The sequence below is a fragment of the Chelon labrosus genome (genome assembly GCF_963514085.1).
Source record: "Chelon labrosus genome assembly, chromosome: 4".
NCBI classification, from domain to species: Eukaryota; Metazoa; Chordata; class Actinopteri; order Mugiliformes; family Mugilidae; genus Chelon; species Chelon labrosus.
The window spans coordinates 21,186,206-21,196,853 of record NC_140340.1 but is presented as its reverse complement, the minus strand read 5'-3'; the positions used below and the strand labels follow the sequence as shown (position 1 = coordinate 21,196,853).

Below are 10,648 nucleotides of genomic sequence, written 5' to 3'. Positions count from 1 at the left end.
CTAAGACAAATGGAATAAAACTGTGATTGAGACGTATCCACATAGTCAGTGCTGTGATTGCAGCCAAAGGTGCATCTACTCAATACTGACCTGAAGGGGGTGAACACTTGCGCAGTTATTTTATATTATATATTTTTAATCAGCTTACATTCAATTGTAGAAATCTGTTTTTACTTTAAATAGGAATTATGTGCATTGGTGAAATATTTTACAACTTAATGGCCAGACATATTCCTAGATAGGTAGTGGAGACAACAGGGAGGCTAGAAACATGGATGAATATTAACCTTCCTCTTAACCTACAAGAGGTGGACATAAAATCCTCAACCACAGACTGTCTAGGAAAGGATATGGAAGTTGAAAAACATTAGATACAGACTAACACATTTTTGGATTTTTCATTTGATTGTATTTGATTACAAAACAGGAAATTTTAAACAGTGTCCACCCTTGAAGTATACATTACTACCAAAGATCTCTTCTGTGTTTCTCTGATTTTATTAGTTCTTCTCATGCCTATCTATTTTTTTCTCTCTTTTCATTGTACAGCTGACATCAATAATGACCCCAAGAACTAGAACAAGTTCTCAGTAGGGTTTAGGTCTGGTAAAGAAGAGGGCCATGTGAATATTCTTTCATCTTTAAGGCCTCTACTGGCTAGCCATGCAGTGGAATACTTTGATGCATGAGATGGAGCATTGTCCTGCATACGAATCATGGCCTTCCTGAACCACTGTGTGAAGAAAGTGTCTTCTAGAAACTAACAGTAGGTTTGGGAGTTGAGTTTGAGTCCATCTTCAACCCGAAAAGATCCAACAAGCTCATCTTTAATAATTCCAGCCAATAGAGTACCCCACCTCCATCTTGCTGGCATCTGAGTCAGAGTGGAGTTCTATGCCCATTGATGATCCGGCCATGGGCCCATCCATCTGGTCTGTCAAGAACCACTCTCATCTCACCCTAACCCATAACACCTTTGAAAAATCTGTCTTCAGATATTGGCCCAGTCGTGGCGTTTCAACTTGTGTGTCTTGTTCAGTGGTTTTACCTTGGTCATGTCTCTGAGCATTGAACATCTTGTACTTTTGCACACTCCAGGTAGGTGGCAGTTCTGGATAATGACAGCACTGGAGGATAATGGGTTCCTGGCATTGACTGTATATGGTTCCTGGTAGCTTCACATTTGATTCTTCTCAAATCTTTTTCTCTCAACATGTTTCGTGCAACTCTTTTGGCTATTTGCAACAAAACGTTTGATGGTTCTGTGGTCATGTCCTGATATCTTGGCAACTTCAAGAGTGCTGCATCCCTCTGAAAGATGTTTTATAGTTTTTGACTTTTCAGAGTCTGTTAGATCTCTTTTCTGCCCCATTTTGCCGGAGGACAAGAAGCTGCCTAATAATTGTGCACACCTGATATAGGGTGTTGATCTCATGAGGCCACATCCTCCCTCATTACACAAATGCACATCACCTAGTAAATCCAATAGGCATTCAGGTTTATTTTGGTCGGGGTTGGAAAGTATGCATAAAAATTATGATATTGTCAGAACACTCACTTGCCTTACAACTGTGCACACAGTGTAAGTAACACCCCTTGCTGTTACCATGGGGGTGTTCATGGTCTGCAACAATGTTCAAAACTTTTCAAACATGGACAAAATCAATTAATGATTCTATAGCAACAAGCCTGATTATACTTATGATTTATGATGCTTCTATATAAGTTATAGTCATTACTTGGAAGCCTTAATACATGCCGTTGACTTGCACTGAGAAGAAAAACATGTAGACACAGAGAAATAACCTCTCTACTCAGTCAACATAAACTGAACATTATGACTTTCATGAAGCTAAGATTTTGTGCATGTGGGGCTGCAAAAGACATACATTGTCTGTATTCTTGGTTTTTATGATCTATTCTGTATTAATTTATGTTTGCATGAGGAAATAAAGCCTCAAACTTTTGCTAAATAATCAAGTAATCATTCTGTAGCAAAAATCCTGATTATACTTGATGATGTAAACTACTGTATGATTCTATAGAAAACAGATCACCTTTCATTTTTACCATATTATACATGTACATTATTTAAGTACACCGACAGCAATGCGAAATCCGAGTTAGAGCGTTTGTATGTGTGTATACATGGTGAAATAAAGTTTATTCTGATAAAAACATGAGTGAGTGCAGCTGGGGCGGGAGGCACAGTTCCACCTGTAGTCTGTAGATGGCGCCAAAGCGCAGCGCCCGTGTACATTGAACTGTAAAATCCACACTGGCTGCGTTAGCTTCACTGTTATGACGTTAGCCTCCTGGATGTTTTTCTCCGCCGTTAACCAGTTTTGGTGCCTGGGACCGACATCCATGAACCTCTTCAGTCTCTGAAACACATCCGCCGCGACCTCCGCCGTCTCCCCGGTGTCCACTCGGCAAACCTGAAGGTGTGTTGTTATCGTGACAGCTCCGTGCCTTTAACCGGAGAGACTGCGTAACGGCAAGCCGTGATGTTAGCTAGCCAGTATTAGCATGCTAGGCTACTTTAAACGGCATATAGGAGTCGGACTAACGGTTTTCGGCTAAAGCCCGAGGACTGAGCTGCTGTTAAAGAAGAGGAGGGGAGGTTTAAAGATGGAATGAGACGGTGTGCGGGTTTATTTTGATACTGAGCGGATTATAAATGAATCCAGCTGGCTAGTTAGCATGTTGTCAGGCTAAGGTCAAGAAGCTGGCCAGTCTGACAGCTAACGCTAACTAATATGGTACCCGGGTCTATAAACGTGTTATGTGGCAGCTTGCCACCCTGCTACCAGATAACAGCAGCACTAAGGTTGTAGTCAGGTTATCATCGGACACTGGGCTGCTGTCGTTTACAACATTAAGAGGTGGGTCCCTAAAAGTTTCATTAGCTGGAAGCTAGCTTGGTGTAAATATAATCTTAACAGAGGTTGCTGTTCCTTGGATCCAGACTTCCTCGTGTCAGATTATTATGACATGTTGTGGAGGATTAGCCTTGACCAAATTTGGGTTAATAATGGGTGTGATGATGGCCTGGCTGCCTGCTGGGTTTATTTGTTACGCTACGGATGCGGGACTGCTTTATCATTATCGTCAGCTAGTAAACAGGCTCATCAACCGGACACTTCTCTGTGACCGGTGTCTTCACAGAAGATGTGAATGTTTTTACTTCACATCTTTTACTTTTTAATATTCTGCTGAAAACAACCTGTCTGCGCTGATGTTGGCTGGATAACAAATGAAAAGGAAGGTTGTATTTTTCTGTCTACATTTTTCTTCTCTGTGCATGTGTCCAGGTCTCGATGTTTTTATAGTAATGACTATGATTTTCTATAGAAACATAATCTGCATTATTAAGTATAATCGTTATTGTTGCTGCAGGATTATTACCTGTCAATTTAGCTCCAGTTTTGGGAAATTTGAGACTTTATTTTCTAATGCAAACTAAGCTGCTTGCTGGAAAGACAAGATGGACCATAAAAAAAAAAACAAGAATAGAGATGGTGTGTGTCTTTTGCAGACCACTGTATTGCAACATACACTCATTTGCCAGTTCATTAGGTCCACTAGTGAACACGAATGCATTTGTTATAGTGTTCAGTTCATGTTGACGGAGCAGAGAGGTTGCTTTTTCTGCATCTACATATTTTTCTAGTGAAGTCAACGGCATGTGTCAAGGCTTCCAAATTTCACTTGTAATGACTATAATTTTACACTTTCTTGTATTTAAATAATTCCTATGTTTGAGGCTCTATTTCCTTAAGATACTAACCGCAAATAACTAATGTACTGCTACATGTATGTAGCATGCACCAAAATTATACCTTACTATGACCTTATTATACATGAAACATTTTATTATTTTTATTTCTGAGCCACATTCACAAGCCTGTATTGCTATCAGTGTAAATATAAGTATTATAACAAAGAAGCATAGAAATATCTCATGCTGTATTTGTGTTTGAAAGTTAAAAAGAAAAATATTATTCCGGTGCGTCTAATTTCCTCCGTTATTGATCAGTATAAAGTCACTATTAATAAGAAGTATTGTCCTGATTTTGTCAACTATAGTTCAAGATTCAAGAATTATTATTGTTGATTCCACAATGTGTGAAGGAGGACATACAGAGGTGTGAAACACTGTTTCCCCTAGTCCCACTGTGCTACAGAAATACTTCTACTGCAAACACTACTAGACTACGTCCACTACTCTAACTAATAAAATATATTACGTCGCAGAAAATTCAAAGGAATATGTAAACAGAACATAAACAACTACACATGGTAATTGTAAGTACAAAAGCTAACTATACAATAAATTAATATTGTTGTTGCCATGCACAAAAATATTAATATATTTAATGAAATATTAATAAAATGAAACAAGATTACTTAAGAGAACGCAGAGAAAAATTTGAAAATTAATTAATTATGACATAACAGTCCTGCACTAAATCCTCCTTCATGACTATTCTAATATTCAGTTGATGCTGAAACAGCATCAAAGTGGTGGTAATTCAACTGGATGAACTTTTTAGAAGATGTAGTTGATGGTGTATAATATTGATCTTAAAAAATAATCTAAAAAGATTAACAGAATATTTTTTTATCTAAATGGTTGAAAGAATATTCAGAGAATCCTGGATATACAACAAAGCAGTGAGAAGTGTTTTCAAATCATGCAGATATAAGCTTTTTAATGGCAAGGAAAACAGATGTGTAGCTCTGTAACCGAGACATAAGACATTATAAAGTAGGGAAGGAGATAAATGATTCTGTAGAAGATATTGGTTTTAGTCTTCACAGCTGCAAAGGAACTTTTGATTTAGTGCAAACACTTAACACTTAAAGTCAACATTTCTCTGTCGCAAAAGTGGTTACATGCAGTCTCGTTTTAATAATTTGTGGTAGTAATGATGTTTATGGAACAAAACATGCTTTGCAAACTGTAGTGGACAGGGACTAACTAGCGACAGACGTCTATTTTGTGAGTATGTCAAATGAGGATTTAACCTGAGATCATTATCCCACGTTGGCATCAACAACGCTGGTGTTTGTGTGTGAAAGTCTCAACGAGTTTCTGCTTTCCCTGAAATGTTTGGAGACGTAAAGGATGCTGATTTGACGGTTTTGATATCAGGTGTAGGCGGCGTCTGTTGTTGCACTTGCTTTTGTGGATGGTTACAGACGGCAGGTATCAGAGCTGTGAATAGACATGGGCTCAGTTGCTGAGAAAAATATTCCTGGCAAAAACTTTGAAGACAGGAACTGTGAAATATCAGCTGGACCGGTAAGTGGAGTGTCGTGGTGATTGGTTATTGATTACAAATATTAATGCTGAACCCAATACTAGAGCCTGACCAGTACTTCTGCAGGTTTCACAGATTTACGGTATATTTTTCAGATAGGCAAATACAAATTACAATACAGCATTTTTAAGTTGATTTAAGATGTGTGTTATGGGTTTTTTTCTGCCACTTTCTTGTGAGGAATTTACTGTTTTATTAACTATTTATTCTTTAATCCGTCATTTTGTCACAATTTTATGGCCCTGTTCAGACGTGGGTGTTTGAATAGTCCATCACAAGTGGCCAGCTGGAAGTACAGTGTGACCACACCCCAAACACATTTGAGGGATCTGATCTCAGAACACAATTGGGGTTGTCTCTGACATATATGACCACTTTCCTGTGGTAATGTGACCACACAATGAGTCCTGGGTCACATTAAGGATTGCCTAGTTAACTGCTAGGCAGAAGTAAAATTTCTTAATTCGACATATTTCTTCAGTTGACAAGAAAAACATTTAGGCCTTGTTCAGACTTAGTATTAACATGCGTCCTGAGTGATCTGATTACATGTGGTCAGCTTAAAGTATGGGTAAAAGACACTTGATCTCAGACCACATTTGGAGAGCCACTTATGACCACATTCTTTCAGCAGTGCGAACACACAATATGTCCTGGGTCACATTAAGGAACACCTAATCAACCGCCGTCCTCCTGTTCAAGTGGAGTTTTGACTCATTTTGCAAATGAAATTATTTAATGTGATTATACTGTGTGTAGTGTATCGACCGGATCATGTTGATGTATGCAAAATAGCCATATTGAGTTAATAACAAGCAATAATAACAAGGGTCATTCATTCTTTTCATGCATTTTCTGTAACCACTTGTCCTCTGGAGGGTCGTGGGTGGCTGGAGTCTATTCCAACTGTCATTGGGCAAGAGGCGGGGTACACCCTGGACAGGTCGCCAGTCTATAGAGCTCCGGGCATCACATGACTTTTTTTGTTGACACCGCCATATTGGCAGGAAAACTCTGAGGAAATGTCGTCTGACGGATTTCAGGCCGTCAGAGTTTACTGCGTACTTTAAACAGATAGAAATTGACCAGTACAAGGCAAAACTTGACAGATTGTACATCACGGACCCTTATCATGCCCCAGGTTTGCTTTTTTCAAGCATTAAAACAGCCGGCGTGGACAATGTTCCTGACCTGCAGTATCCTGATATATATAACTACTTCATTAACTTTCCTTCGTCCTACTCTGGTGAGTCACTGAAAGCATATATTGAAGAATTTTTCTGAGGATGTTCATGACAGTAACGCAACTACAATAACAAGTAACTGTTTCCCGAATTTCTTTCTCATTGAGTAGTTTTAGTGCCGAATGAGCAACACCCCGTTGTAATCCACATTATTAACATTAGCCTAACTTGCCTTTATGAAAAGAAATCTGTTGGGCATCGTGTTAAAAACATGTTAAATAAACAAGACATTACACTTGGAAAACGCTGGATTCTGTACTTGGTATAAAGGGATCGCTACACAAGTGAAATCTGTTTCTTGAGGGATCCCACCGCTCTGTTTTCTCATTCCTGCTAATTGCGGGATCTTTGGGAATCCTATAAAATGATTTCCCCTTTGCTTGTCCCCGACTATTCTGGCATCCTGTGGCACAACAGCTGTCGACCATTTCGTATGTAACTGGTACATGGACAAGTTAGTTAGTTGCTTGCAGTTGTCAACCAAATAGTCATTCGAAAAGCGCGCTTTCCCGCCAATGTGGCGGTGTTGTGATTGCCGGAGCAGGGTGACGTCAGCTACCGGAGCTCTATCACAGGGCTAACACAGAGAGACAGGCAACCATTCACACTCACGTGCACACCTACGGCTAATTTAGAATCACCAATGAACCTAACGAGCATGGACAGTGGGAGGAAGCTGGAGTACCCGGAGAGAACCCACGCAGACACAGGGAGAACATGTAAACCCCACACAGCCCCAGATGGACTCAAACACAGAACCTTCTTGCTGTGAGGCATCAGTGCTAACCACTACAGAATTGTGGTGTATTTTTAATGGAATTTACCTCAACCATTTATTTCGTTTATCATTTCATCAGAATGTAGAAAAACATATTGTCCACATGCTGCAGTCTCTTTCACAGAATGTAAACAAGCCTCAGCTGGACGTCTCTTGCTATAAAAACAAGCTGAAGTTGTAGTAACAGATTTCACAGTGTGGCCCTGGGAAACAACATGATAATCAGAAATCAGGTGACAGTATATAAATAAGTATTCCTGCTTAGAATTATCAGGTGCTAACCGGCATAAATAATAGAACAAAATTATCAGTATATTGAAAATGAGAACTCAATAGTTTATTCACACAGATTTGTCAGCAGTTTCTCTACATCAGCAGTAGAAACTTTTCTCCGACAGCAGTTTATACACCCAGTGTTCACTTTTTTAGGTGCACTTTTAGTCCAAAACATAAATTAATTCAACTCTATATGTGTTATTGATGTTGCCACTGCAGTAGGGGTTAAACCGGACTCCCATCTTGTCCATAGTAGATGTCCATTTACACCAGCGCCAACCAGCTTTGACCTAAACCCTGAGGCGAGCTGGGTGACGATCGGCTGACTGACGTGACTTTTGGTTGCCGCGGTAACCCTGGAGTCTCAGGTCGTGAGGTGTCGTCTCAGCCGAGGGGATTGTTGATAGGACAAATAGTTCTCCTGTGTGTGTTTTTGTCGCTCAGCAGCTGTTGACATGAGCAGCAGCTGTGTGTGTTTGTTCTTGTGTTTTTCCCAGTTGTATTTTGTGATTTTTGAAACTGACAGATGTTTTTTTTTTTGGTTTGCCTCCCTCAGGACTGCATGATACTGTGAAAAGGCTGGATCTTTCTTACCCAAACTGCCTCCATTCCCTCCACGCCCTCTCATGTCATTATCATTATCCAATACTTTGTTTAATTACTTCCTCTGACCTCCCATCTTGGTTGTCTTCTCTCTTTTGTGGCAATTTCCTTTCCTTCCTCTGTTTCCTGTTCCTTAATGATCTCCTCCTTTACTTCTTTGCTTTTACTGTCACTATTATTGATCCCACACTGCCTGATTGATTATTTTGATTACACTTGAACCTCGGTCAGTCCACCCAGAGTCTGCTGGATCCTGGGTTAGGGTTTCTTGGTGTTTGTATGATTCCCAGAGGGACGGGAGTTGTGTCAGCAGTAGCAACCATCAGCCCGTATTTAGCATTGTTTAGGCTGGTTCTGCTACACTACACTGATCAACCACTCAGCAATAAAACACATACAAGCAGCTGAGGTGGGACATTACGATGAGGGTGTTGATAGTGACGTTTTGATCGTGTTTTTATTTAGCTAGAACATTCTGAAACTGAAGATGGAAACCAGTAAATAATAAAATAAAAAAAGCTACGCACCATTTTGGAATAACTTTACTGTCTACGTCACAGGGTTGGTGGTTTCTTTCTGAAGTATGTTAAATACACTGGTTTGTTAAAAGATGAAGTTGAAATTGAAAGGCACATTAAGCCCAGCAAAGTTTCTTTTGCACAGGCTGTCACACCGCCACCACATCGGAAATCAAAAAGTGAAAAGTGGTTGAAGAAGTTGTTGAGCGGATGGTTTGGGGTGCCAATATACACTCATATGTTTACAATTGTACATACAATTATATATTTATTAAACAGTAAAAGTCCATGTAACTGGGATATACTAGGATATACTTCTGCTTGGTCTGTCAGTATCCTCAGACTGTTTAATGGAGCTCATGCTTATGTTTCCTGATAGGAAGCGTCTGGGTTTAGTTTTCATGACGTTAAACAAAATAGCTTGACCAGCTTTGTCTTGCAAGCAGTTCTTGAACAGGTGATATTGTCCTCCAGTGGTAATCAGATAAGAAGATCTGAACAGATTTTTTGCTGTCCAGACATTTTGTTCAAGTTAGTTTTCTCTGTTGAAAGATAGAAGGGAAGTATTTCTTTTAAACTGCTATGTCCTTCAGCGACCTTATCATACAGTGCAACTTAAAAAAAGTATTTGCCCCTGTCAGAATTGTCTTCAGAAAGTAGACAAAGAGAACCCAATCAAACAAATGAATCAATCCAATCAAACGGAAATATTATGCTTGCGCATTTATTTATACAGGTAGATGGGCCAATATTACATATCTGTGAGTTGAAAAAATAAGTGCACCTTTAGGATTACAAGTTCATTTCAAGGCCAAAATAGGGTCCATCTATTCAGAAGCGTTTCCAAACTATAGACTGTAGTTTTGGGTTTGTAGGTGCTTGCTCAAGGCAAGAGGAGGTTGAACCAGTGACCTCGCAGTCCTCAAAGCTGCTCCTGTAGCTACCAGTTCACAGCCCCCAAAATAAATAAGTTTTAGTACGAACTCTCTGTCAAGGCATCGTGCCCCAAAGCTGCGCTGGTGGTTAGTGAGAGCAGTTTGGCCTTGTTTAGATCTGGTACTAATGTGTGTCCTGGGTGATCAGATCACAAGTGGACTGCACGGAGTGTGTGGGTTCACACCTGGCATTAAAACTAGTACCAAGGGACCACTTTTGATATGATCACAGTTCCACTCTATATGCAAATAAACATGTAGGGTGTCTTTACACCTGCACTAAAAGATGGCCACTTGCAATAAGATCACTCAGGTCTGAACAGTGCCTTGACGTTTGTCTTGTCCACTGAAGAAATATGTTTGAATTAAGAGCTAACTTCTACAGCTACATTTGTCACATTTCTACTGGTGTCAATCGGCTGGTTTGCGGGCAGGGGCAAGAAAGCAGTGATTTAGATGCACAGTTTCCAGCAGTCGTCACAGTCTCAAAGTCAAAGAAGAAAATGTACTATTTTTGATCCAGATTGAATAAAGTGTTATCAAGCTAGTCTTTTCAACTTTCAGCTTTTTCCAATAATTGTCTTGATTATGTTCTTCCGTATGGCAGGGTAGATTGTTAAAATGCTACATAGGCTGTGCTCATCATAACTAGGGCTGTCATCAAAAGAAGTAAATAGTTGAGATTAGCATGTATTCCTTGGACTAAATGCCCTGCGTCTGTTAAGATGGATCAGGTCACGTCTTTCATATCCACCTTATTTTTTATACAGCTGCGACAAATCTGACCAATGAAAGCAGAGGCCAGATGTTTCCCATCATGCCCTTCGGTCTTGTCTGGCTCTAAAAATCGCAGACCCTGTGAGTTCTTGATGTTTGCATGGTGTCCAAGCTAGTTTGGATCAATCTGGACAAGTCAAAGATAGAAACTACTGGTGTTTTTTTTCTTTCAACCAGGAGAAAAAATTGT

At 39.8% G+C, this 10,648-nt stretch overlaps 1 protein-coding gene across 1 annotated transcript in view; it reads left to right on the top strand.

The window, feature by feature from the left end:
* Positions 1-2,083: 2,083 nt before the first annotated feature.
* The window catches only part of ip6k1 (inositol hexakisphosphate kinase 1), a 33,840-nt gene continuing 25,275 nt past the window's right edge, over positions 2,084-10,648 (top strand). The window contains exon 1 of the mRNA XM_084542476.1: positions 2,084-2,444. The gene's annotated coding sequence lies outside the window, so the exon portion shown is untranslated. The remainder of the gene's footprint in view (positions 2,445-10,648) is intronic.